This window comes from Ambystoma mexicanum, chromosome 1p (assembly GCF_040938575.1).
Source record: "Ambystoma mexicanum isolate Mex_15411 chromosome 1p, UKY_AmexF1_1, whole genome shotgun sequence".
Taxonomy (NCBI): domain Eukaryota; kingdom Metazoa; phylum Chordata; class Amphibia; order Caudata; family Ambystomatidae; genus Ambystoma; species Ambystoma mexicanum.
The window spans coordinates 749,236,246-749,263,311 of record NC_090921.1 but is presented as its reverse complement, the minus strand read 5'-3'; the positions used below and the strand labels follow the sequence as shown (position 1 = coordinate 749,263,311).

Below are 27,066 nucleotides of genomic sequence, written 5' to 3'. Positions count from 1 at the left end.
GATTGGTTCTGCGGGTTCCTGGAGGCGTAACTTTGGCATTGTGAGTTCTCCAGGGTTGCGAACAGGTCTATTTCTGGGAACCCCCATTGCGTGAAGACGTCAAGACGATGTCTTCGTGCAGTCGCCATTCGTACTCTTCGGGCAGGGGGAAATCTCTGCTGAGTTTGTCTGCCAGCAGATTGAGTTCCCCTGGTACATGTTGTGACAGAAGGAACATATTCTGTTTGAGAGCCCACTTCCATATGTTTTGGGCCAGTTCGGACAGTCCTGGAGAGTGGGTTCCCCCCCGTTTGTTGATGTAATACATGGCTGTGGTGCTGTCTGTAAGGACCATCACTGTCCTGCCTTGTAGGTGTTCCTTGAAGGCTTTTAGCACCTTGAACACCGCTAGTAGCTCCAGAAGATTGATGTGTTTGGATGCTACGTTCGGAGTCCACTCTCCGTGAGCAGTTTGATGGGATAGGTGAGCCCCCCATCCTGTGAGGGATGCGTCTGTGGTTAGAGTGGCTTCCGCCGCGGGTGTGGCAAAGGGTTTCCCTTTTTCTAGGTTTTCTTTTGTCCACCACCGTAGCAAGAGAACTAAGGCCTGCGAGACCACCACTAGGTCGTCCCATAGTCCGCTGGCCTGACACCACTGGCTGTTGAGCCACTCCTGCATTGGGCGCATGCGCAGGCGCGCGTGAGGTACCAAATAAATACACGACGCCATCATGCCTAGCAAGCGCATTGCTTTGCGTACCGTCACCTCTCGACCAGTCACATATTGAGGGATCTGAAACAACATGTTTTGGACCCTCTCTTTGGAGGGGAAGACGAGGCCGTCCTTTGTTTGAATTAGAGCCCCTAGGAATTGTTTGATTTGGCTGGGGTCTAGGCTGGACTTCTTTTCGTTGATGGAGAAGCCCAACTGGAACAAAAGGTCTACAGTCTTTTGGGTATTGGAGAAGCATGTTTCTTAAGAATCCCCTGTTATGAGCCAGTCGTCGAGGTAAGGGTAAACTGGAATGGACAACCTGCGTAGGTGGGCCGCTGCCACTGCCAGTACCTTCGTGAATACCCTCGGTGCTGATGCTATGCCGAAGGGTAGCACTCTGAACTGGTAGTGTTTGCCCTCTATCATGAACCGGAGGTATTTTCTGTGCGCTGGCAACATTAAAATATGAAAGTATGCATCTTTCATGTCCAATGTTGTCATGTAATCTCCCTGTGATAGCAGTGGGATCACTTCCTGTAGGGTCATCATACGAAACTTTTGGGGTTTGATAAACTTGTTCGCTGGGCGCAGATCTAATACAGGGCGCATGGTTAGAACCTTTTTGGGTACAAGGAAGTACACTGAATAAATACCTTCCGTTACCTGAGATAGAGGCACGACCTCTATGGCTCCTTTTTCCAGCAGTTGCTGTACTTCTTGTAGAAGGATGGCAAGATGTTCCGGTGACATGCGTCGTCCCCTCGGGGGTTTGTATGTTGGGGAAGTGTTGAATTCGATGCAGTATCCGTGGGCTACGGTGGAAAGTACCCAGCGGTCTGACGTTATACCCTCCCATGCTGGAAGAAAGGATGTTATCCGGCCCCCGACCGGTGTTGCATGAGAGGGGACGCGAATCTTCGTGTCACTTGGTGTTGTTAGGGGCTTGGGAACCTCTGGGGGTGGACCCTCGCCCTCTTCCTTTGCCCCGGCGTTGTCCTCTTTGGCTGTACTGGCCACTATTGGTCTGGAAATTGGTGGCAGGGTACTGTTGCTGCTGGTTTTGTTGTTGGCGTTGGCCACGAAAAAAGCGTTTATTGCCATAGCTGCGCCTGGTAGCGGGCTTAGAGATTTGGTCAAGAGTTTTGATAGTATCAAACTCTTTTTTAGCCATCTCCAGAGCCTCTTCCACCGCTTTCCCGAAGAGGTTTGAGTCTTCAACAGGTTTATTTATTAAAGACGCCTGTGTCTCCGGTTTGAACCCTGAGTTGCGCAGCCATACATGGCGTTTTAGGACTATTCCCTGAACTAGGTTCCTGCTGCATCCAGAGAGCTCTTTACAATACTCTGGTTGACCTGGGTTCCTTCGCCAATAGTTGAAAGCAGGCGTGTACGTAATGGTTCCGGCGCTTCTTCGGCGTCTTTGCGCAGTTTGGCCCACTGCGCGTCCGCATAGCTAGCGAGCAAAGAATTGTTGTTGGCAATTCTTGCCGAAAAGGCGGCCGAGGATGTAATTCTTTTTGCAAGGGCATATAACCGCTTGCCCTCCTTGTCAGGTGGTGCCTCACTGGTGGAAAGTGGTACCCCTGCCCTCTTTCTTGTGTTGGTTACTACCAGGGAATCCGGAATGGAATGTCCCCTGATGTACAGCGGGTCTGAGGGTGAAGGAGTGAAAAGTTTTTCAATTCTAGGATTGACCCCTCTGATTAGTGCGGGTGTGGACAGCGAAGGGATGATTCTTCTCTTCACCGAAGCGAGGAGGGGAATTGTCTGACTGACCGGGGGTTTCTCCTTAATTACCCTTTCTACAAAGTCCAATTCAGGGGAGAGCTTTCCAGTGTCCAGTTCGAAGTGTGCTGCTGCTCTGCGCAGCAGGGCATTAAATGTGGGTTGATCGTCAATGGGAGACGTGTTTCTAACAGGTGAAACATCAGGAGGATTTAGGTTCAGGACATCAGTGTCGGAATATATTGATGGTGATTGCCAGGGGTGAGAAGGTCCTTCTTCTGGATTTTCTCCGAAGCCTTCTCCTATCAAGTTTGGCTGTCTTCCAGACCTTCCTCCTGGTTCCGTCCGTCTTCCTCGTCCATAAAATCATCCTCTCCCTCAAAATAATGTTCTTCCCCAGTGAGGTCATACACACTGTGGAAGTCTGAGGCTGTGTCCTGTTGGGGATTGACTAATCTTGGAATTTTGGCCCTGGGGTCCTCCTGAGGCCCTTCTCTTATTCTCTTTGGAGTGGGAGGGTTTTGGGCATTCATAAACCTCTCCATTCTTTACATGCAGAGATGGAGCCTTTCCATGGTTTCATGGGGTACCCCTGAGCGGTCTAGCGGGGGAAAATTGGTGTCTTGTAGCTGAAAACGGCTCGACCTCTCCCATAACGTCGAGGAAAGTGTCCCGTCGCCCCCCAAAAAGCCTTCAGGTGTGCTGGGAATCCCTTCGACTGAAGGAGATCGTCCCTGTGTTTTCGGCGTGTCTTTCGACCTTTGCGTAGCGCTCGACGTATCTTTCGGCGTACGCCTGTGGGCATCGGCTACCACGATCCTCGCCAAGCTCTCAGCGACTCGTTTGTCAGCAGAGAGCTGTGGTTTCGACGTTATGGGTGTCGAACGCTCTACGGCGGCATGCGCTTTCTGCTGATGCGCTCCGGCCGATGATTTGGGGGCGGCGCCCTTATTTGCCGAAAGCCCAGTCGCTGGTCGCGGCTGCGGTTGCGAGAGGGGCTTCGAACCCGAACGGTCCGAGGAGGCCGCCGGTGAAACCTGCGTCTCCTTGGGCGCTGATGCTCTCTTTGCCTTTGGCAAAGAAGAGCCATGGGTTGTGTGCTTATGTGTGGTCTTGTGTGCGTCAGTGCCGCCGGGGTGTTCATCCTCATAAGCAGGGCGTGAGCCGAGCCCGTCGGGGCTGGGGACAGACGACGAAGCGCGTGTGCGCTCTCTAGGGGGGTTTCCGACTTCCGTAGCGGAGGTCGTGGTATCACGTTCCTCGTCACTGTCGGAGGTAGCGACGGTGGGTGGGGCGTCGGCCTTCGACATAGCGTAGGCCGCCCACCTTTTGACCCTACGGTCTTTTAGAGTCTTCGGCTTAAGAAGTCGACAAGCCGTGCAACCTTCCTCCTTGTGATCGAGGGGCAAGCAGCGGTTACACCGTGAATGCTTGTCCTTCCAAGTAAACTTGCCCTTGCAAAGCGGGCAAAACCTAAAGGGTGTCCTTCTCCATAGCCGAGGCAATAAAACGTGATAACCACCCCAAGGGAAAGGAAGGGGAAAAGGAAAGGCATTCTCAGAAAAGAATTAGAGATGTCCCACGACCCCCACTCTCCCTACTGTATATGGCCTGCGAGGCCAGGCCACGTGTTCGGCAACGCCGAAGGATCTCCTCCGCTCGTCCCCTCCGTCGAAGATCTTGCTCGGCGGAGACAGCTTCATAACAGCGTCGAGGGGGGGATCGATATGTTCTATATTAATATAGAAAAACGACCAAAGGTCGAGGAGATGAAATCTGCAATGTCTCTCGAGGAGCTCTGCGTAAAGGCGACCAGTAGCTGGGCGGAAAAAAACAATCTGAGGGACCTCGACGCGTGAGGGATTGTGGGTACAACACACGTCACTATAGGGATAGTGTTACAGACACGCCTTGTCGACGTCCCCTTTTCGACTACGAAAAACAAAATGCAATACTCCGCAGTGACCACTGGATGTCGGACCTATGCACAGCATGTGATTCTAAGCAGATTAACAAACATCAGAAATATATTTTGTGACATCCAGTGATTTTTCACAGTATCCTAGCCCAACTTCAGGGTGATATGCGTGGCTTTAATAATACAGGGATTCACCATGGGTAGAAAGTAGTTTCCCAATACTGATAGTTTCCCATAAGAATGAGCTATATAAATGAAAGAATCCATAACGCCATACAGCTTGCACACCAGTGTCTAATATAGCTCCTATAAAATGAATCAGTTGGGTAGAAACATGAGATTGAGGACTGTTCATTGAAAATCCCGCCTGGAAGTAAATGTTCATGCTTTTTGGAAGATGGACGCTTACTTGGAAGGGTGAAGACCTCTTGATCAGCCAGTCGTCCAGATACAGAAACAACTAAATGTTCTTGAGACATAAGTGAGCCACCACCATTGACTGATTCTTTGTTAACAGTCTGGGGTTTGTATTCAGGCCAAAAGGGAAATGTGTACTGAAAGTGAAGGTCTTCTATGACAAACCTCATGTTTTGTTGATGCTGTTTCCAGATAGTAATATGGAAGTAAGCATACAGTGATCTATACGATTACTGCGACCCCCGAAATTGTCTACTTTTTAAAAAATGTCAAACCCCTTTACAACACATTTATCGACCCCCCCGCAACCCTCCCCATTTGCATTATATACCACCCCCACATATATATATCAGGTGTAAAGGGGCTCAAAATAAAGTCGACATTTTCAGGTCGCAGTGATGGGGGCGCAGTAATGGTGTAATTCCAGCATACAGACGTTCTATTGATGGCATTTAATACTCTTCTTGAAGTGATGAAAGAATCTGGGGCAATGTCACTAAGTGAAATGATCACACTAAAAAGAACTGATTTGAGTTAAAAAATAAAAAAAAAAATCAATGCAAAATCTGACATATTAAGTATAGGGAACAAAATCCCTGTCTCTTTCCTTGTGGGCCTGGTTCTATAGACCCAATCTACGTTAACTTCTGAATATCTCGTGACAAGTCCGGAAATGTTACTTGGACGTGGAGGAGGTGAAGCAGGTGGGACTGCAGGAAGGGACATCAGATGACGCCGTCCCAGAACAGAAAGGGCTCAGTTGTCTTAAAGGAATAGTGCGCTCAAAAATATTATTGGCTAAAAAGATGGGTAATAATAAAAAATATATCTAAAAAATGTTTTTTTAAAAAGTCCCTATGTAAAATATTGAGCAATTGAATCTCAAACTTAAAAATGCGAAGCACTAGGAGGTATCCATTTTGTGAAATGGATGCCTCCTGTGTTTGCCCTTGCGGCACTAATGAAGCAAAAGCCAGCCAGCTGTAATAAACAAAAGCTACCACTGTGTGTCTTTTACCTCATTGGTGCCGGAGGATGGAGACGAGAGACGACAGGCAGGAAAGCTGCATCCCGGTAAGTGCTTATTTCTTAATTTCTTAAGAACTAGCTGCGGAGCCCGGAAAACTTAGAAAGAAAAACTGCAGCATTTTTTAATACAACCGTGTTGTGTTTATGCCTGCCTTGGCTATCACTTTGAGTCTCCCGGGGTCCCCGGGGGTGCCCGGGAGACTCAAAGTGAAAGCAAAGGCAGGCAGAAACACAACGTGGTTGTGTTTCAAATGCCGCTGTGTTTCTGCCTGCAGCAGCTTTCACTTTGAATCTCCCGGGCTCACAACGCGGTTGTGTTTCAAAATGTCACAGTGTTTCTCACTACAGCAGCTTTTGCATGGAGTCTCCTGGGCTCCCCCAACCCTGAGGGAGTCCAGGAGACTCCAAGTGAAAGCCGCTGCAGTGATAAATACAACGTTGTTGTACTTGTAAATGCTGCAGTATTTACAAATACAACAACGTTGTTATTCTGACTGCGGCAGCTTTCGCTTGGAGTCTCATGGGCTCCCTGAGGGTTGGGAGAGCCCAGGAGACTCCACACAAAAGCCGCTGTAGTCAGTATAACAACATTTTTGTATTCATGATTTCCGTGGTTTTCCAACCACGGCAATCACAAATACAACAACGCTGTATTTGTTATGTTATGTTATTTCCACTTATAAAGCGCACGGTCGCCCAAGGGCATCATGGCGCTAGAGAGGAAGACTGCTCAGTGAAGGAAAAACTGGCGGAGAAGCCAGGGACTGGAATAGATTAGTTTTCAAAGCTCTTCTAAAGCACAAGTGGTTAGAAGTGACCTTAAGTAGTGGAGGGAGATTGTTCCAAAGTTTGGCCACGGGAATAGAGAAAGCTCTGCCGCCGAGCCTTTCCCGGTTGAATCTAGGAACGATGAGTAGATTAGAGGAAGCAGAACGGAGATCCCGATTCGGGGAGTATCAGGAAAATTTTGACTCTCGGAATTCAGCTCCATGACCGTGGATTGCCCGATGGACGATACACAGTGATTTAAAATGAATTCGCTGAGACACCGGAAGCCAGTGAAGTTGGCGAAGCACTGGTGAAATGTGAGCACCATAGGGAGAGCCAGTGGCTAGCCTAGCTACAAGGTTCTGCATACGCTGGAGTCGATGAATAAGACTGATGGGTTGTGACAGATACAGCGAATTACAATAATCTAGCCATGTAAGGACTAGCGCAGCCTCCACGGGAGGGCGGAGGGCTTCCGGGATCATAGGCCTGACCCTCTTAAGGACCCTGATCTGATGGTTGGCGGACTGGCAGACAGCCGTAACCTGGTTGGACATGGACAAAGAGGCAGAGAGAATAACCCCTAGGTTCTTCACTTTGCTGACTGGACTAGGTAAAGGGCCCAGGGAGGAGGGCCAAAAGGCAGGGGTCCACAGTAAGGGGTTGGGGGGACATCCCACCAACAGTACCTCCGTCTTATCTCCATTTAGCTTTAGCCAATTCTGATCCATCCAGACCCCGACTGCCATAAGGCAGTCATGGAGGCAGGCTGAGACTGTCATGATCTCTGCTTCCAAAAGGTCAGGGTTTTCCCAACTCCCTTGGAAGCAGATCCATAACCCAGGTTCCGAGTGCCAACCAGTCCCAATTGGGACCTTTTGGACCCAGTCCTGGCGCCAGTGGCACCAGGCTCATAAATATGCCCAGTCCCAGCGCTGGAAGCGCCGGGCTCATAATGCTTGGGTGGACTTACCTGCAGCAGACCATGCTGCTTACTTGCCTGCCAGTTGAGCCTCTGATCCTCTTCTGTTTGGAACTACTTTTCCTGTTGGGTGGGGCAGGAGCCACTCCCTAAATTCAGAACACTGGAACTCTTCTGGAAAGCAGGAACTCTTTTCTTACCTAGGCGTGGCTGTGGAAGGAGACACCTAAGCACTACAGGAGGCTATTTAAACCACACCCGATGGATGAATCTTGCTTTGCGTTATTCTGCATCCTCTGCAGCAGAACGCTCATCGTGTCTTCTGCATCTGATCCTGGGCCTAAGGAAAAAGGCTTACCATCCTGAATCCAGCCTTCAGCAACACCTATAAAGACAAGAAAGAACAGGTTAGCATTACGGTCTTCAGTGACAGCTCTTCACTTACCTGGTCCATCGGCTGTCACCAACGCCTCGCGCTGCATTCCGGCATCTGAAAGACAAAGGCTTACCTACTCTTCGTGCGCTCCGGAGGTCTTCACACTGCATTCCGGCATCTGAAAGACAAAAGCTTACCAACTCTTCGCACGCTCCGGAGGCCTTCGGCGCTGCATCCCGCATCTGAAAGACAAAACAAGGTGCGTTTAAAGACATTGGGGAACTTTAATACTCACGTGCCATTCCTCCTTTCCACATCTAACCCAGTGGGCATTCCGGCACCCTGCAGCCGCCCCGAACTTGTACCTGCAAAATAAAAAGACAGTTAGAGCGCATCGTGAAGCAGGCAACAAGCGCGTACTTACGTGCTTCCAGGCGCTTCTATTCATCACACGGGCTCCATCTTCAACTCACTTCAGCCCGTCATCCGCCATCGCCGGAACCCTGCAAAACAAGAGACATCATTACTAAAGACTTTAAAGACATTAGAATCACTCGAAACTTACAGTTCGTGCAGTAAACGACGGACAGCAGTCCTCTGAAGTCAAGAGGCCTGCTCCCCTTATCCAGTGAAGAAACTGGTTACAGCACCCTGCCTCGAGGCAGATGGAGAGCACAGCGTTCACTTACCTAAGGTGAGAGCGTTAACCTTTGGGGTTCTACAGGAGAAGAGAAAGGGAAGAAGAGAGAGACATTCAATAACCCAGTTCATTAATCCCATATTTTCTATCTGCAGACATCTTACCCTTCGAGCCAGACATACAGTGCACAGAGGTCCAGCCCAAAGAGCCAGCCGTGTGTTACACATCACCTTTGAAGATACGGTATACGCCCAGTCAAGACCAGCGCCTCTATGGGAATCAGGTGAGCGTTACAGAGACCTCAGATTGCTCCTGATCCAAAAGGATCAGGATTTGTGTCTCATCCGCGTTCGAGTAGCAATTAAGCCCATAGGAGCGGATGAGACAGACCAAGGCCCAGATGTATATGTTAAACAAAATCGGCGAGAGAGAGGATCACTGAGGGACACCACAAGTGAGGGGACAAGAGGGGGAGATCAAGGGTGGCATGGCAAGGGTCTGTGTGCGATCTGAAAGAAAAGAGGTAAACCAGGCAAGAACAGAGCCATATATTCCAATCTGTGACAGGCAAGCGAGGAGGATGGGGTGGTCAACCGTGTCGAATGCGGCGGATAGATCTAACAGGATCAGAGCCCCAACTCCGCCTGCATCGACTAATCTGTTCATGTCGTCCTGTACAGAGACAAGCACACTTTCCGTGCCTCTCCCTGGCCTGAAACCAACCTGGGCATGATCAAAGATTTTTGAGGATTCCAGAAAAGAAGACAAAAGAGGTGTAACCAGAGATTCCAAGAGTTTAGAGAGAAAGGAGAGCAAAGAAATAGGACGAAAATTAGCAGGAATAGTGGGATCCAGGGAAGGCTTCAGAATGAGGGGACTGACCCTCGCAGATTTCAACTCCGGGGGGACCAGTCTGGACTGGCAAGAATTGTTTATAGCCATCGTGATATCAGTCAAGATGTCAGGGGCAATCGTCTTCATAATAGCGGCAGGAATGGCATCCTCGGGTGAGGAAGATTTCATCTTTAGGATAGCTGCCAAGACTTCTGCTTCTGTAAATAGTGGAAAGGTGGACCAACTAGCACGGGAGTCAGTAGAAAGGGCGGGCACAAAGCCAGGAGTATCAGGGGACAGTATTGCAGGTGATTTAGCGATGTTAGCTCGAATGGCCTCAATTTTTGTGATAAAGAAAGAGGCAAGGTCATTGCACAATTCTTGTGAGGGCTTGTAAGAGTCTCCGAAGAGGCTAGGGAGTGCACGATGGAGAAAAGAGTTTTAGGTTTGCACAAGGCATTTTCAATTTTTTGAAAGTTTTAATGGAGCGTGGAGATCAGCAGCAGTCATCAAGGCGTGGGAAAGTGAGGTTATGGATAGAGGCCTTGAAGAGGCACAATTGGAGGCTATATGGGCAGTGAGTACCTTCGGGTCAACTGAGCGCCAGGACCATAGTAGCGTCTTAGGGGGGAGAAGTTTACAGGGAGAAATAACTGGCAAAAATGAGCACGAGACTAAATGATGATCAGACCATGTCACTGGCTCAACCGAGCCAGGGCATAACCAAGAGTCTTTAGCAAATACTAGGTCAAGAATATTGCCATGTAGATGAGTTGGAGCTTGAATCAATTGGTGCAAGTGTAGGTCAGAGAGGCTATCAAAGAAAGAAATAATCTCGGCAGAACTTGGCATGTTAGAATGCAAGTTAAAGTCGCCTAAGATCACAAGATTCGTAAAGTGCAAGTTCAGGTTTGCTATGAGGTCAGCTAGACCTTTCCCAAAAGATACTATTGGGCCCGGAGGGCGGTAAAGGAGCAGAAGATTAATAATGCGAGAAGGCATGATAGTACAGCGAATAAAAAGAGCCTCCATACTAAGTGTATGAGGGCATGGTAGCTCAATAACGGTATACATCTCACTAAAGATGACCGCAACCCCTCCACCCCGTTTAGGGAGTGGGCGGTCGCGGTGAATAATAAAGGTATGTGGGGGGATGGCTTGGACTACAGCAGGTGCCGAGCTCGGTGTGAGCCAGGTTTCTGTTAAACACAGGAAGTCAGTTTGCCTGCTAGTTAGCAGGTCCCAGATCTCGCCTGTGTGAGCCGGAACGAATCTGGTATTTAGTAAGCATAATGTAGGGACATCTGTTATGGACTCCAGACGAGCAGCATTGATAGCAGGGGGTGGGGCTATCGTTAAAGTAGAGTGGCTCCAGCCTGCTGGCCAGATGGTATCAGCAGGGTCCAGGGAGAGCAGAGAGCTTCTATCAAAGTAGCCCCTCCGCCCCTTCCCGGCATGGACGGGCACAGACGGGCTTGCCTTAAGCATGCCTTCAGCGTGCTGGCTGCACGCCCGCTGCGCGGGTGAGCGATCCTGCACATATGTGCAAAGATCGGAATGAAAACGAGGCAGGGGGGCTGGGCCCAAGGGCGTAGAGAGAGGACTGCTAAGTAGTCCTAGCCCGGCAAGCCCGCCTCCAACTGCCGATCTAAAGTATTCAGAACACACACACACACACACACAAGTCCGCTAAACGCGGCTGTCTATAGCAGGCATTCTAATTCCTTCATCCATACAGGCACAGTAGTACAATTCCAAGTGCAGAGGATTCCTTCTTTAGTAAATTTTAAATAATGCTAAAAGCGATCAGAATAAAAACAATTAAATTAACAAATCATCAGCTGTCCTCACAAGGAGCAGCTTACCTCTCTCTTTGTAATTGCAGCGCCCCTGCTTTTTGCCTTCATTTTACATTTTCTGTGCCTCCCTGATCTTGGGGAGCACCGAAAACGTAAAATGAAAGTGAAGGCAGCCTCCTCAGCTCTGCTCTGGCTGCAGTAAGAAAAAGCTCCGAGTAGGGGTTTTTGCTGATTGTTTAGTGCCGGCAGAGCTGAGGAGGCTGCCTGAAATGGCAAAATGGATGCTCCCATGTAAACGCTTTGAGCCTCGTTTGCTCAAAGTGTTTACATAGGAACTTTAATTGAAAATAGGTTTAAACTATGTTTTGGACTATTGCCCATTGTTTTAGCAAATAATATTTTTGAGCGCAATATTCCTTTAAGTAATCAACTTTTATTGATCTAAAAAGTTGGAAATTCATCCTGCAACCTAGCATACATGTTACGTTGTTATTATGGTAATTGGTGTTAGATTCACCCCTTTGGATAAGTCAAATTAACTTATTGGCCTCTTGTAAAGAAGCTAATAAAGATCAAAATGATGACTTCTTTGTTTAGGTCAACATTTTTTGTTTTTGAATGATGAGGCCTAAAATTGGAAGCTGAAACCTGCTTTTGTTTAAAAGTCTTGCAAACTTGTTGTAGATGGATCATTAAGGCTGTACTGAAACAGCACAGATGTAGCAGCTTTGCCGCTTGATTTGCATATCTGCAGGATTTCATCAATAGACGGGTGAAACAAAGTGTTGCAAATCAATATCTTTTTCTTGGATCTCTTGGTGCAGAGTGGCAGCTGAAAGACAAGCATGTCGGAGCATACAAAACACTGGGCCTCATCACGAGTTGGGCAGTAGCCCTTAAATCCGGCCGAAACGGTATCCGCGCCGCCAATATCGCTCCGCCGGATCAAGAGTATCAATTCCGCCGGCAGTAATACAGCCGACGTTAATAGCACCGGCTGTAATAATGCCGGCAACCAAACGCGCAATTACAGAGCCATAACAAGTCCGGCGTTGGTGCTCTCAGCGCCAGAAACCGGCTGAAAATTCGCCAAAAATACCCCTGGCCAACTGCTGGAGGTAAAAGAACACATGAGACAGCAATAAGGGCAAAGGTGAAAACAATGCACACCAGAGGCCTACAAAAGACCCACCCATGCACAACAAACCCTTCCAAACACCATGTTGCCATTTGGAGCCAGGAGCCTTGATATGGACATCTATCTACTGCGCCTGGAGCTACAGAGGCCTGCCAACCAGCCCTTGGGGGTGGTGGGGATGAGGAGGAGGAGACCAGCACCAGCAAGGCGGCCAGCCATCCCCAGGGCCAGGCCAACACCATGGGTCCTGACTGATGGCCAGCTGGTGACGGAGTACAGGCTGGACAGGGCAACCATCACCCAGTTGCTGGACACAATCCATGCTGACATAGGCAGCCGTATAGCCATCAGCACTGCAGTGCCCCCGCTCGTGAAGCTTGTGTCAGTGATACAATACCTCGGGACTGGCAGCTACCAACACACTGTTGCCATGATGCATGGCATTGCCCAGTCCACCTTCAGTGCCATGCTGGGACAGGTGCTGGATGCACTGCTGCTCCATGTCAATGAGCACATTGCATTGCCAGCCACACAGGCACAGGTGAACCAGCTCAAGGCCCAGTCTATGCCATTGCCTAAGTCCCGAACATCATATCAGCCCTGGCCTGCACACATGTAGCACTAGTACCACCCAGGGAACACGAGGCAGCCTACAGGAACTGTAAGAATTACCATTCCATGAACTTGCAGAGGACATGTAGCCCTGACCCAACCTTCATCCACTGCTGCACCCGTTACCCTGGATCCACCCACGACTCCATGGTCCTGCTCAACAGTACCCTGCCAGCGTACATGGAAAGGCACCAAGGCCAAAACACACGGATGCTGGGTGAGTACAAATCTAGATGGAAATGCATGCCAAATAACATTTGTCGGGGTGGGGGGCATACACCGAGGAATCCCTGCATGCCAGCGGGAGACACAGGCAGAACTAGCACTGCAACATTCCCATGCATGTGACTCGCATGAGAACCCTTGCACACGTGCAACACAGCAGAACACATCTGGCACACACTTCTTAAAGCACAGTCACATATGGAAGCCCAACTACCACAAAGCATCCTATGTGTGTTGCAGTGCTGCTCCTCACCCTGACACAGCAGAGACATTCCACCCTGGCCACCAGATAGTCATGCTAAAGGAGTCCGAAAGTATGCACATCCACAAAAGCAATAGAAACGAGTAGTCAGAGTCACGACAATACGAACCCCTGATTGGCCAATCACATGCCTGGCCAAATGTACATTATTGTGCCAATTAGCAAACGCAACACCAGCCATAGGGAATGCCAATGACACATGGCCTAACAACATGTTGCATGAACATGCAGATACAAGGGCTCCTTCATCCAGTGACGAGGGACTGAGTACTGTGGCATTTAAACACAGTGGTGGTGCTTGCAGTAAGTAGTCCATTGATTGAATGCTGCTCCTTGCACAGCACACACCACAATGTAAGTAACCATATGATCAATAGTTACATCTACTACAGGAGTGTGATACACATAAGCATTCACATAATAATTGATACACTGCTGCTTGTAAACCTCAGCCCATGCATGTTCGGGAAGGCGAAGGGTGTATGCCAACATTGCGCTGAGATAGCATGACCTTTTCAACAAATACTTGATTCTGCTGCCAATGTCCTGTGCGGGCATACGACATTGTCCGAGTACGTACCCGCATCTGTGTGGAAAGGGCATCTGGACTGCTGAAGGCACTCTTCCGGTGCCTAGACCGTACGGGAGGGGCATTGATGTATGCACCAGAGAAAGTTGGCAAAATCGTGCTTACATGTGCTATGCTGCACAACATTTACTGTCGCAGGAATGTGCCACTGCCCCCCTGGGATGGGAGTGAAGATGAAAATGTGCCCGAAGCCAGTGCACATGTACACAGGGATGGGTGCAGGAGGGGAGGTTGGCCAGACCGGGCTTGATTGAGAATTATTTTCGATAGGGGAAATGGGTACATGTAACACATATCCCTTGTTTATTAAAGAGCACTTCATCACAATCATGATTGTCCATACTTTGTATGCATTTTGAACGTGATTTATTAAATGTTTTACAATCCCCCCTGTGAACTCCCCAGCACACATCCTCCCCCCTGTGAACTCCCCAGCAGACAATCCTCCCTCCCCCCTGTGAACTCCCCAGCACACAATCCACACCCGCTGTGAACTCCCTAGCACACAATCCACTTCCCCCTGAGAACTCCCCAGCACACATCCTCCCCCCTGTGAACTCCCCAGCACACAATCCGCCCTCCCCCTGTGAACTCCCCAGCACACAATCCCCCCTCCCCCTGTGAACTCCCCAGCACACAATCCCCCCTCCCCCCTGAGAACTCCCCACAACAGTGCAGGTAGGAGTATGTTCCCAGGGCCCGCCACTACAGTGCCATGTCTATCTAGGATGGTCGTGGGCGCTTCCCATGTCCGGGTCCCTCTCGTGAGCGGCGTCTGAGATTGCGCATGGAATGGCACCTAGGCAAAGGCTCCAGGGATCCCTCTGTGGGTTTAGTTGAGGTCGATGATAGGGCTCCGCTAACCTGCAGCTGCTGGCAGAGCGGATTGTTTGACTCCCTCATCTGCTCTGCATGTGCAGATAGGCCCTCGCACAACTCCTGTACCCTTTGTCCGACACCGGTCAGGGCCGCTGTGCATCCCTCCACCACTTTACGGGTCCGCGCATTGTCACGGGCCATGCTCTTGGCTGCATTCCGTATGGCACGGCTGATATACTTGATGTGTTGGGTGTGCGCTGTGGACATGGCCTCATTTCGCAGCTGTAGGGCCTCAATGACATCCAGACGCCCCATCACAGCAGCTCCCACGACGAGGGGTCCTTCGGGTGTGCTGTGAATCGGACCGACAGACCTGCGCGTACTGGATGGGGGGGCTGTTGGGGGACATGTTGCCACCTTGGATGGGGCTGCTGCGATTGGAATGCCTATCTTCAGTGGAACCATAGGATGGTGTATCCACATCTGACAACGCACACGTGGAGTGTGTGCATCCATTGGCGCTGGCTCCAGGTTTCCTTGGGGTGTGTCCGTCTCATGTGTGACACAGAGGTTGGCTGAGGTCACCAGTGCAGTGTGTCATATTGCTGTCGATGTGTGGGACTTATCAGGGTGAGACCCACTGGTGGCTCCCTCAACATCATGGGTGTCCATGGTGGCTTGCAGTGCTTTGAGGTGCTGTCGCCCTGCAGCCTTGTGGATGCTGCACCCGTCTGAGTGGGCTAGGGTGGGGTAAACTTGGATGTGTCATGTGGCTTGTTTTTTGTGATTGGTCCCTTTGCAGCGTGGTGGTGTGGGTAGTAGCGCGCTGGGACATGCGGCTGGATATTGTTGCTTCCTCCCCATCCTCATTGGACTGTGATGAGCACTGCGTGCCTGTGGGGTACATAGGGTGTTGTATGAGTTGAGGGCAGCTTACATTTGTATCATGCATTTCATGACTTACAGTGGGTTTGGACACAGTTTCTATCATGATTGGCCACTGTATTTAAGTGAGTCCCCATGTGGTGATTGGTTGGATGTGCTGCAGGGGAGGGACACTGTTTGTACATGTTGGTGTGACATCTTCTGATGTCTGTTTATGCACAGGTCCCATCTTGTGGGTGGGGGCTTTCGTATGCACATGCATTACATGTTGCTGGGCCATGGCCATGGATGTCTTTCCACTGGCCCTTAGGTTGATACATTGTACGTACTTATGGTGAATGGGAGTGCTAGGGTATGGTGGTACACTGGGGCAGTAATGGGTGGGTGTGGTGCCACACACACATTGCATGCACGTGCATAGACTCAGGGTCTGGAGGTGTGGGCCTACCTGATTCATGCATTTTCAGTGGAGGTGCGGGGGGAGAGTTCTCACGTGTAGACTTATGGATACCAGTGCCAGCCTCTGCTCCTCCGACTCCCTCAATGGTGCCCATGTCGATCAGGGTGGTCATCTGTTCATCCCAGGGTGTGTGTTCCAGTGGTGGTGCTGCTGGCCCTCCACCAGTCCCCATGCTCTCCCTCCTGTTCTGGGCCAGGAGACCACGGACACGGACCTGCATGTCATTCAGGCGCTTGCGACAGTCCTCCCCATCCCTGGGCACATGGCACTGTCCAACAGATCTGTGCCCGCCGCCGAGCGCTTGTCTTGCGCTGCTGGGGCCATATAACTTTTCCTGATGGAACAGGACCTCTTCTACAAGTGTGGCAAGCTCCTGGTCTGTAAACTTTAGTTTTTCTCACCCTATCCAGGGCTGACTTGCCCCTGGTGTGCTCCTGAGACATTTTCCTAGATTAACAGGAGTGGATGGCTTGGAGCGGCTGTGATTTTCAGCAGATTGTGATTTCCAAAATGGGCGCTACTTCATTTCCCGTTCCGGCGGTGATTCGCTTTACACACGCTTTTAGCGACACGACTCAGCGGTAGCACAACGTCCACAGGATTTACAGGTTCCTGGCCATTATTTCCATCAGGCGCCATTTGCGTTAACACCATGGCCCTGTGCTTGTGCACGCGGACTCATGATCTGGCCTAATTTCAGCAGACATTGCAGCGTTAGAGCAAATAGCGCTCAACGGAAAATACGTAGGATACCGCCCACCTCGTGATGAGGCCCATTATGCAATTCTTTAGCTGCTGCATCTGTCATATCTGTTTATTTGAAGCTGCTGAAGTGCTGCTTCCCTACCCTCCTTCGTCCAACAAGAAGGAACACGTTACTTACCTGTAACTGTTGTTCTCCAGCATGGGTCTGGCATGGATTCACATGCTCATGAATATTCCTAGTCGTCAGGCTGGGAATCCTCGGTAAAGAAAAATCAGTATCAGTTTCGTTTCTGATCTGTCTTTCGTAGTAGTAACCAATCACTGATCTCTGCGTCATACTGACCACAGCCAATGACTGCCATCTCCCTAAGCCCCGCCTCTGGCAGCCATCTTCAGATTTGGTAGCACGTGAAGTGGCAGTATGACCAAGTGAAGAGCCGCAGAGGGGTAGGCGGGAGGGTTCGCATGTGAATCCATGCCAGACCCATGCTGGAGAACAACAGTTACAGGTAAGTAACTTGTTCCTTCTCCAGCATGGGGTCTGGTATGGATTCACATGCTCATGAATAAAAGAATACATAGCAGTACACACATGCACAACCACGGGAGGTGGCAAAGGCTCAACATTAAGCATTACATCCAAAACTCAACATTAAGCAATTCTTACCTCCTCACCAGGCCCACCTTAGCCGAACAGGTTGCGCAGCACTGCTTGGCCGACCCTGGACTCCTCCCTGGAATCCTGATCGACGCAGTAGAATTTCGTGAAGGTGTGCGTCGACCTCCACGTAGCAGCCCTGCAGATGTCCAGCAAGGGCACACCAGATAGGAATGCCGTGGTAGCTGCGATCGCTCTGGTGGAATGGGCTCTCGGACGGCCAGGCAGCGGTCAGTTTGCCAACCGATGACAGTACATGATACAGCCGGAGAGCCATCTGGAAATGGAAGCCTTCGAGAGAGCCTTCCCTTGATTGACAGGTCCAAAGTTCACAAAACGTTGTGACGTCTTCCGAAAACTCTTCGTGCAGTCCACGTAGAACTTCAGCGCTCTAGCCACATCCAGCGAGTGCAAAGTCCTTTCAGCCGGCAACGAAGGCGACGGGAAGAAAACAGGTAACACCAAGGGTTCGTTGAGGTGGAAGTCCGACGGCACCTTGGGCATGAAGGAGGGGTGCGTCCTGAGCACTACCCTCGTGTCGTGAAAAGTCAAGTACGGGGGCTTGCAGGAAAGGGCCTGGATCTCTCCCACCCGTCGTGCGGAGGTGATGGCCACAAGAAACGCTGTTTTCCACGACAGGAACTTCAACGGAGCTGAGTGCAGAGGCTCGAACGGAGGTCCCATGAGCTTGGTCAGCACCACGTTGAGCTCCCATGCCGGGGACGATCTGAACAGTCCCTTCATGAATTCTTTCACCAGACGATGAGACCACAAAGACGTCCGTCCCATGGTTCTGGTGTACCGGGAGATCGCAGCAAGATGAATCTTGATGGAAGCGTGCGCCAGCCCAGCCTTGGCCAGCGTCAGTAGGTACGGCAGTATTTGAGGAGCCGTAATCCGTAGAAGGTTAATCTTCTGTGCATGGCACCAGACAGAGAACCTCTTCCATTTGTGTCCGTAGCATTTAAGAGTTGAGGACGCCCTGGCCTTTGCAAGAACCTCTCTGCAGTCGGCCGGTATGTCGTAACCTCCAAACTCTAACGCTGCAGGAGCCAGGCCTGCAATCTCAGCGACTTCGGGTCGTGGTGGAGGATGGCGCCTCCTTCCCTGGAGAGAAGATCCGCATCCACCGGTAGCTTGATTGGCGGGGACGCTGACAAGTCCAGAAGGTCCAGGAACCATATCTGCCTCGGCCACGCAGGTGCGACGAGGATCATCCTGCACCGTGACCTCTTGAGCTGGTTGATGAGCCGGATCAGCAGCAGCAATGGAGGGAACGCATATAGGAACAGGCCCTGCCAGGGGAACGAGAAAGCATCGCCCATGCTCCTCGGTTGGGGAAACCTGCTGGCGAACCTCTGGCACTTGGAGTTTGTCGCTGTCGCGAACAGATCGATCTGGGGTGTGCTCCACCGTCGGAAGAGGCGGTCCACTAGATCCTGTCGTAGTTCCCACTCGTGGCACGAGCGCAGCTCCCTGCTGAGCGAGTCGGCGGTGGTGTTTTTTATCCCTGCCAGATGAAACGGCATCAGAAACATACCTTGGGCGACGGCCCAATGGCACAGATCCCGAGCCTCCTTGGACAGGGCTGGGAATCTGGTACCGCCCTGCTTCCTGATGTAGAACATGGTGGTGGTGATGTCGGTGAAGATCCTCACCACCTTGCCCTTGAGGGAAGGAAGAAAGGACCTGAGGGCCCAAAACACTGCACGGAGTTCCAGGGCGTTGATATGGAGGGACTTCTCCATCGGCAGCCAAAGGCCCCTCGCGTGCAGATTTTCTGTGTGCGCTCCCCACCCCTTCCAGGGAGGCATCCGTGGTCACTGTCTTCTGATGGTCCGGGGTCTGGAAGCCCATGCCGCCGTCAGATGCGCGCGGGTGCCCCACCACCGGATCACTCGTCGGAAGCTCTCATCGAGTGTGATCCTGTCCTCAAAGCTGCCTGCCGTCTGGATCCAGCGAGCGTCCAGGAACTCCTGTAACGGGCGCATCCGAAGCCTACACAGGTGGATGAGATAAATGCAAGAAGACATAATTCCTAGGAGGGACTTGATGGACCTCACCCTGGCCGCGTCCGCAACCAGCATCCGATGCACCTTGCCCAAGATGGCCCTCATCCTTTCCTCCGACGGAGAGGCCAGAAGCGCCACTGTGTCGAGCTTCGCTCCCAGAAACAGTGCGTCTTGAGCGGGCACCAGGTGGGACTTGGCGTAGTTTATGGAGAATCCCAGGTCCGTGAGTAGTTGGACGGTCCTCGCCGTGTGCTCCACGGCAAGCTCCTTTGTCTTTGCTCGGATGAGCCAGTCGTCCAGGTAGGGGTAGACGTGGATCCCCTCCAGGCGCAGCCGCGCCGCCACCAGTGCGAGGCACTTGGTGAACACCCTGGGTGCCGACCTCAATCCAAAGGGAAGGGCTCTGAACTGGTAGTGACGCCCTTGGACCACGAATCTGAGAAACTTTCGGTGTCCCTTTAGGATGGGGATATGGAAGTAGGCATCCTCCAAATCCAACGACGACAGGAGATCGCCCTCCTCCAGTTGACCCAGGACGTGCTGGAGGGTGACCATCTGGAACTTCTGTGCCTTGATGAATTTGTTCAGTCGTCGTAGGTCCAGGATGGGATGCCATCCTCGCGTCGTCTTCTTCACGAGGAAATATCTTGAGTAAACTCCGGAGCCCCGAAGCCTCTTTGGGACGAGCTCGATGGCGCCTTTCTTGAGCATCGCCTTTACCTCCAAGAGAAGTTGAGGGACGTGATGTTCCTTCCTGGCCATGGGGGGGGGACGCACGGGCACTTCTTTAGAAACTCGAGCGTGTGACCCTGGGCCAGGGCGTCCAGCACCCAATGGTCGGTGGAGATGGACTCCCACACGCTGACGAAGCTCGCCAGCCGGCCTCCCACCGGGGTGCTTCGGTGGGGGCCCGACCCCACGGCCGGTTCAGTCCTGCTTCGACGAGGCTTTGCCGCCTTGTCCTCCTTGGCGACGACGGCGGGGTCCGCCCGACTTGCCTCGTCCCCTGTAGGCTTCCTGTGACGACGAACGGGCCGCTTGACGATAGGTGGAAAATCCGCCGCCGGAACCTTTGGAGGCACCCTGCTTGCCTCCGCCGCTCCGAAAGGGCAGCCGTCATTGCTGGAGAACACCAAGAGCCCGGGCCGTCTCCGTGTCCGTCTTGATGGCTTGTAGGGAATCGTCCACTGTTTTCCCAAACAGGTTGCTCCCGTCGAACGGCATGTCCAAGACTCTGGTCTGCACGTCCTGACGGTAGTCCATTGCCTTAAGCCATCCACGCCGTCGAAGGCACACGCCGTTGCCCAACTGGCGAAATCCAGTGTCTTCAATGTACGTCGCTATCGTAATGGCGTGGTCCGACGCCACTTCTCCTTCCTGCAAGATCTCTAGGGCCTCCGCCCTCTTGTCGTCTGGTAGGAAATCCAGCAGGGGTTTTGTACCACAAATCCCTGTCGTAGCGGGCTACGATAGCCAAGGCGTTAGCAGCCTTAATCGTCGTCGCTGCCGATGAGATGACTCTGCGTCCCATCGTGTCCAACTTCTTTCCCTCGCCGTCCGGCGGGGAGGTTGACGTAGCGGCCGAGGGCCCCCCCGCTTTCTTCCTGGCCACCGCGGAGACCACCGAGTCCGGTGTAGGCTGTGCCCGAAGGCACAAGGGGGCCGCGTCCGGGACCCGGTACTTCTTCTCGTACCGATACCTTCTCGCAGGCGTTGTGGATGGGTTCTTGAGGAGGGCGAGACCCTCATCCCAGATATCATCCAGTAGAGGTACAGCGAGGACCGTCTTCCTCTTGGTCTCGCACCGTTGATAAAGGAAACCTTCCTTCTTCTCTTCCGGGCAGAGCTGGAAAAGCTCGGATGCCCTGGCGATCATGGCATGAAACGATCCAATCTCGTCGGGCGGGGAAGCACGGGGAGGAGGTGACGACAGGAGATCCTCGTCGTAAACCTCATCGTCTGGGCCCGTCGCGGCCGTGTCAGTCTCTGTATCATCCCCACAGGTCGTGGACGCGGAGGAGGGCTGAGCAGGGCGCGATGGTTGAAAAGGAGGTGGAGGATGAATCCTTCTTCTCTTAGGAGGAGGGCTCCCAGAAGGGCCTGGCTCCGGGTCCCCCGTCGGGAGAGGTTCCTCTGTTGGTGGCAACGGCAATCTCGTCCTTATCTCCGAGCATAAGGACTGTATAGCCAACAAAATGGCCGCCGAGTTGTCTTGCGGCACTGGTTGAGGGGAGTCCGACGGGTGGTCAGGAGCCCCGTCGGTACCCTCGACGTTCTCGTCGTCTCCTAAGTCGGGGTCCCTCCCGACGGGCTGGTCTTCTTCCACGCCAACGCCGTGGCTTAAGACTTCGATCAGCTCTCCTCCTCAGAGGTTGAGGCCGAGTCCACGACGACCTCCTGCGCCCCCCCTTTTTCTTCTCCGTCGGAGGTTTCACGGGGGTCCTGTCGATGGGCATGAAAGAGGACTCCCTCCGCGGTGGCAGAGAGACCCTGGGCCCCGAGGTCCCCACCACTGGTGTAGCCTCCACAGGCTGAGCCAGGGCTGCCGCGACTGTCTCGATAGAGGCCTTGGCCGGATGGATTAAGGCTTTCACCACCTTAGGTGCGCTCACCGCCTTCTCCTTGGGGGAAGGGTCACCGCCTCGCTCCCCCTCCGATGGGGCCTTCGAGCTCGACCGGGGTCTCTCCAGGAGCTTTGCCGGGTGCTCGGCCTTCCTCTTACCCGAGCTAGAGCGTTGGCTCGTGGTTGATGGCGCCGGGGAGGATGCGCCCTGCCTGGCGCCCGTAGAGCCCGACCGTTCGGCGCTCCCGGTGCCAGCGGACGCGTGGTTGCAGGCAATAGAGGCAAAGTGAGTGTTCGTCCTCCTTAAAGACATTCTGAAGCTGGCATCCAGGGCAGACCCTGAACAGCTTTCCGGGCGTCGAGCTTCCCTTCTCCTGGGCCATGGTTGAGATGGGCCTGAGAAACTTCTGGAGTCCTCCAAAAGCGTGGCTCGACGAAATCTTCACCCTTGAGGGGCGTAGAAGAATCCGACACGGGTCCCCGTTGATCGGATAAAGAAACGGTGGAGCTTGAGGCTCTTATGACTGAAAAAGAGAACATTTTCCTAGGAAAAAACGCGAAAAAAGCACTAAAGCTCGAGAGCAATAGCACGAGGATCCCAACACTTGAACGTGCTGTAAAAATCTGAAGATGGCTGCCAGAGGCGGGGTTTAGGGAGATGGCAGTCATTGGCTGTGGTCAGTATGAAGCAGAGATCAGTGATTGGTTACTACTACGAAAGACAGATCAGAAACGAAACTGATAACTATTTTTCTTTACGGAGGATTCCCAGCCTGACGACGGGGAATATTCATGAGCATGTGAATCCATGCCAGACCCCATGCTGGAGAATATTCCTCTACTAATTCGGGGGGTGGAGGGTTGTGTAGAACCAATACTCTGTCTAATTTGCAAGGCTGCATAAGATTTCTGGCCCTGACCTTCCTAGGAGCTTGTGTTTTAATCATATAAGGAAGATGAGAAAGGAGTAGGGCCTTTGCCTTTTGTGCCCATAGCTGCTGTAACAACTGTAAACTGCGCTAAAGATTCCAATCATTATGTAAGAGTCACATTTAGGTATTCTATAACTTAATCAATGGTCTTGGATATGAAAGCTCTGTATGAGGTTTGTATAAAGGAAGAATCACCTGCTCCATTACTGAGCGTATCAGTTGCAAAAAAGTCCAAATCTTGCATGGCCTGGGAGATCACATTGTGGAATATTTTAGAGGTTGAATCTAGTTGCTCATCCTTATCTCTATCAGTAGTATTGTCAATGAGTTTATGCTTCTTTGGCAGAGGTTCCAAAAGAGGTACCTTTTCAAAGGCAGGAGGTGTAGCACATGAAGTGGCCTCAGTTGAAGGAGTACTTTTACCCTTCAACCTCTGGACCAATACCTCCAGAAAGGATTTTATAAACAATATCCTATACTATTGGCGATAGCTTTAGTCATGTCTGAAAGTCCATAGATATTGGAGAAGTGGAGGAGTCTACTGTCAGGAGCCTCAATGGGTGAAGAGTGCATAGTGTTTTTATGTTATAAATAAAAAAACACAACTGGTTTACCACAGTCAGACCTCAATGGAGTGCTAAAACATTTCTGGAAGAGCTGTAAAACATTTTCATGGCTCAAACTCTTCAGAGTCAGGTTCACAATTTTTTAAGGGAGGGTTAGTGGGCTACTCCCCCACACCGTCCTCTATTTGTGCCTTTCTAACCGAGTCCTGTTGTGTACAGCCTTAACCATGACCTTTTCTGAACCAGCCAGTATCGATGCAGAAGACTTGTTGTGGTTAGAAAACACCTTTTTATGAGGCACAGATGGTACAAATTGAAAAAATAATGGTATTTGCCAGAAGCCTTAACCATAGAGCTCCCTGTTCTTGTTCAGGGATATGCCAAAGGATACAGAGCTCTTCTTCTGTAATGTAATTGATGATTTTGTCAGGTGTATACACAATTTCTGGTACAGAAGCATGGCGGTTTCCCACCATTTGGTACTAACGTCTTCCTACAAGGAGATTGCAACAACTTCCTAGGAAGAGGTACTTGCAATTGGAAACATCCAGTGGACTGACCCCCCTGAACATCACTGTGAATGTCCTGAAACTGGAGGTGCAGCCATCATCTGCAGACCAAAAGACTACACTGGAGCATTTATCTATGGAGATACTGCAACCTTCTTGCTTGCATCTGAGTGTTTGTGGTGTCTGATGAAGTATCCGCTATGGTACTGGACCTAGCTTTGACATCAAAAGGAGTAAACTTTGCAGGAAACTTGAGCGAATTCCTATATACAAACTCACTTGGTGGAAATTCTGAGGCACAGGACAGACATGATGTTTGATCAGCAGCCGAAAAGTGCCTTCTGCAACCCAAACCAGTTGTGTAAGGTATGCACCAGAGCAAAGCACCATTAGAAGTAGAACATTTTGAATAATAAGGTACAGTCCAACAATAATGACCTGGGATGATCCCCCTGAAAATGTAGACTCCTAAAAACATGATGTGTAGTGTAGTAAATCCAGACCAGAAAGGATGTAGAAAAAACGAACTGTGGAGTGGAAGTTGGTGACTGGCAGGTAGAGAGAGCGAGGGCTGTGCAGGAAGTGACACACGCAAGTATATGCCCTTCTATACCCACCCACTGCTTAACATCTTTGACCAATTTGACCTGCGTTATCATTCATATTTGGATGATACGCAGATATACATTTGGTTAGAGCAACCATTGGCGGCAGTGGATCAAGTTTTAGAATGTGCAGAAAAAAATTCAATCTTGGGTGCTGGAAAACAAGCTCCAATTGAACCGTTTTAAAACGGAAATTATTTTTGGTCCAAAACAGAAATTGGTTAATGTACTACCACATCTGGTTCCTTGCCCAAAGTTGTTTGGAATTGCACTAAATACACCCAGACAGTAAAAAACATGGTCTGCATTTGGCAGTTCAGCATGAGTTGTAATCTACAAGTTAATCAAATTATCTAGTCTCTCTATTTTTAATTGAAACTTCTTAAACCTCTACTCCCGCTCATTTCCGAGAAGGATCGTCCAACCGTGGTGGGAACCCTCACAAATACCAAATTCGATTGTTATAATGCCCTTCTAATCTGCATACCGAAATGTCAGCTCCATCAGCTTTAGGTTGCCCAGAACTCAGCGGTGAGACTGATTTTCTCAGTTCCTAGTGACATTTTCGAACGTCACATTTTCGAAATGCCATTTTTTCGACACCAAAACGCAGAAATTTGTTTGTTTTTTTTCACATTTTTTATTTTATTTTTTACATGGGGGGAGGGGTGTTCCACCCCAACTCCCTGTTTTTTTTTTTATAGACACTTTTTTTTTACTAACTAAACAAAAATAAAAAAAAATGTAAAAAAAAAATTCGGAATTTTTTTTCGCCATTTTTGCTTCGAAAAAATGGCATTTCAAAAATGTGTTTTCGAAAATTTGACTGGATACTGATTTTCTCACTACCACAGAAAACTCATATCTCACAGTTTCAAAGAGGTCTTCAGTGGCTTCCAGTGCAGCTGCGAATACAGTTCAAGATTTTATGTCTTGTCTAAGCATATTCATGGCCTCGCACCCAATCTATCTATCATCAAGATTGTAATTCACTGTCCCACCTGTACATTGTGATCTATGCGAAAAAGCTGGTTAGTCATTCCCCCTCTAGAACTACTACTTGTGGAGACAGACGTTTCTCTCTTATGGGTCCCCCAGTGCCTGGAATTCCCTTCCGCCACAGCTAAAGCAAATTAATTCTTTAGGAAGCAAATGAAAATGTACTTGTTTACATAACTCTCTGGGCTAATTTAAGGCAGGTAATAAATGTCTACATTTAATTCCATCTGCGCACAGATGCATTTTTCTGCCAGGTTCTTTTGGGATATGCGTGTTACAAATATAAAAATCAAATCTATAAGCAAATTAGGGTTCTTCAAGGGGCAGCACATCATCTTTTTAAGGCAGCTTTCACAGACCACTGTTAAAAGCAGGTAATACAAACTAACCAATTGGCAAGGCGGAAGAGAAGGACAGCAGACAAATTCCTCACTTCCACCGCATCTATTTCTCTTTTGTTCACAGCGCTTTCACATCTGCTAATAGCATATTACCCAATCGAAATTGCTACTCATTTATCGTTCTCGGAAGGATGAAAGGCTTGGTTGGCCTGGCTGGGATTTGAACCAGCAACTCAAACTCATATCACTGTAATGAGCATTTAACCGGCTTAGCCATTTTACTGAGTTAGCTCGAACCACATTTCTTTGAGGCGTTAAGCACCACTGTCTTTCCCCTCTGAATGGCCATTTAGACGCCTAGTTTTTTGCCAGCTCTCATTCTTTGTGCATCACATGGTACTTCAATGCCATGTCGGGTTTCAGCATCATTATGGATTTAGGAACCATGTTATCTGGTTCCTACTCTTGGTTTCTCTGTGCTGTGAGATTTAATGGCTATGGATCACATCTTATTTTTGTGTTAGCAAGATATGTTGTGGGCTCTATTACTAAGGGGCGGATGTATCAATTTACATGGTTTAACGGGTGTTTGCCTTTGAGTTTAAGAGGTAGTATTACCAGAGCATTCACCACAAGAAGTGAACTGGTTTAGAGAGTCTGCATAGGGTGATGCAGCGCAGACCCCAATAGATCCCCCATATGGATGATGGGACACATCAGTGTTCGTCCAGCTCAAGAGATGCACTCACCAAAATTTAGGATGGGTGCTTGCAGATGGGAGTGGTGACATCAACATCAGGGAATGTCACAATTCTGTCTTGGGTGTGCTAGCTCATCATGGGAGTCTTACAGCCTTCAGATGAGTCGAAGAACCGTGATGAAGAAGGGCAGTCACATGTTCCAGAGACAAGTCTACAAAGAGGAGCACTTGAAGCCAACATTTGTAGAGATGAAAGTCTGATAGGCAATGTCTGCAGTAGAAGGCCGTGCCCATGGAGGAACAGACCTGGGTGCCCAGCTAAGGTCATTGGGATCACACGAAGAACTGCACACAGCGGAATGAC

The 27,066-nt window shown here is 50.4% G+C and overlaps 1 protein-coding gene across 3 annotated transcripts in view; it reads right to left on the bottom strand.

Annotated features, from left to right (window-relative positions):
• The window catches only part of CGN (cingulin), a 2,193,661-nt gene that overhangs the window by 766,081 nt on the left and 1,400,514 nt on the right, over positions 1-27,066 (bottom strand). The gene's annotated exons all lie outside the window — the stretch shown is intronic.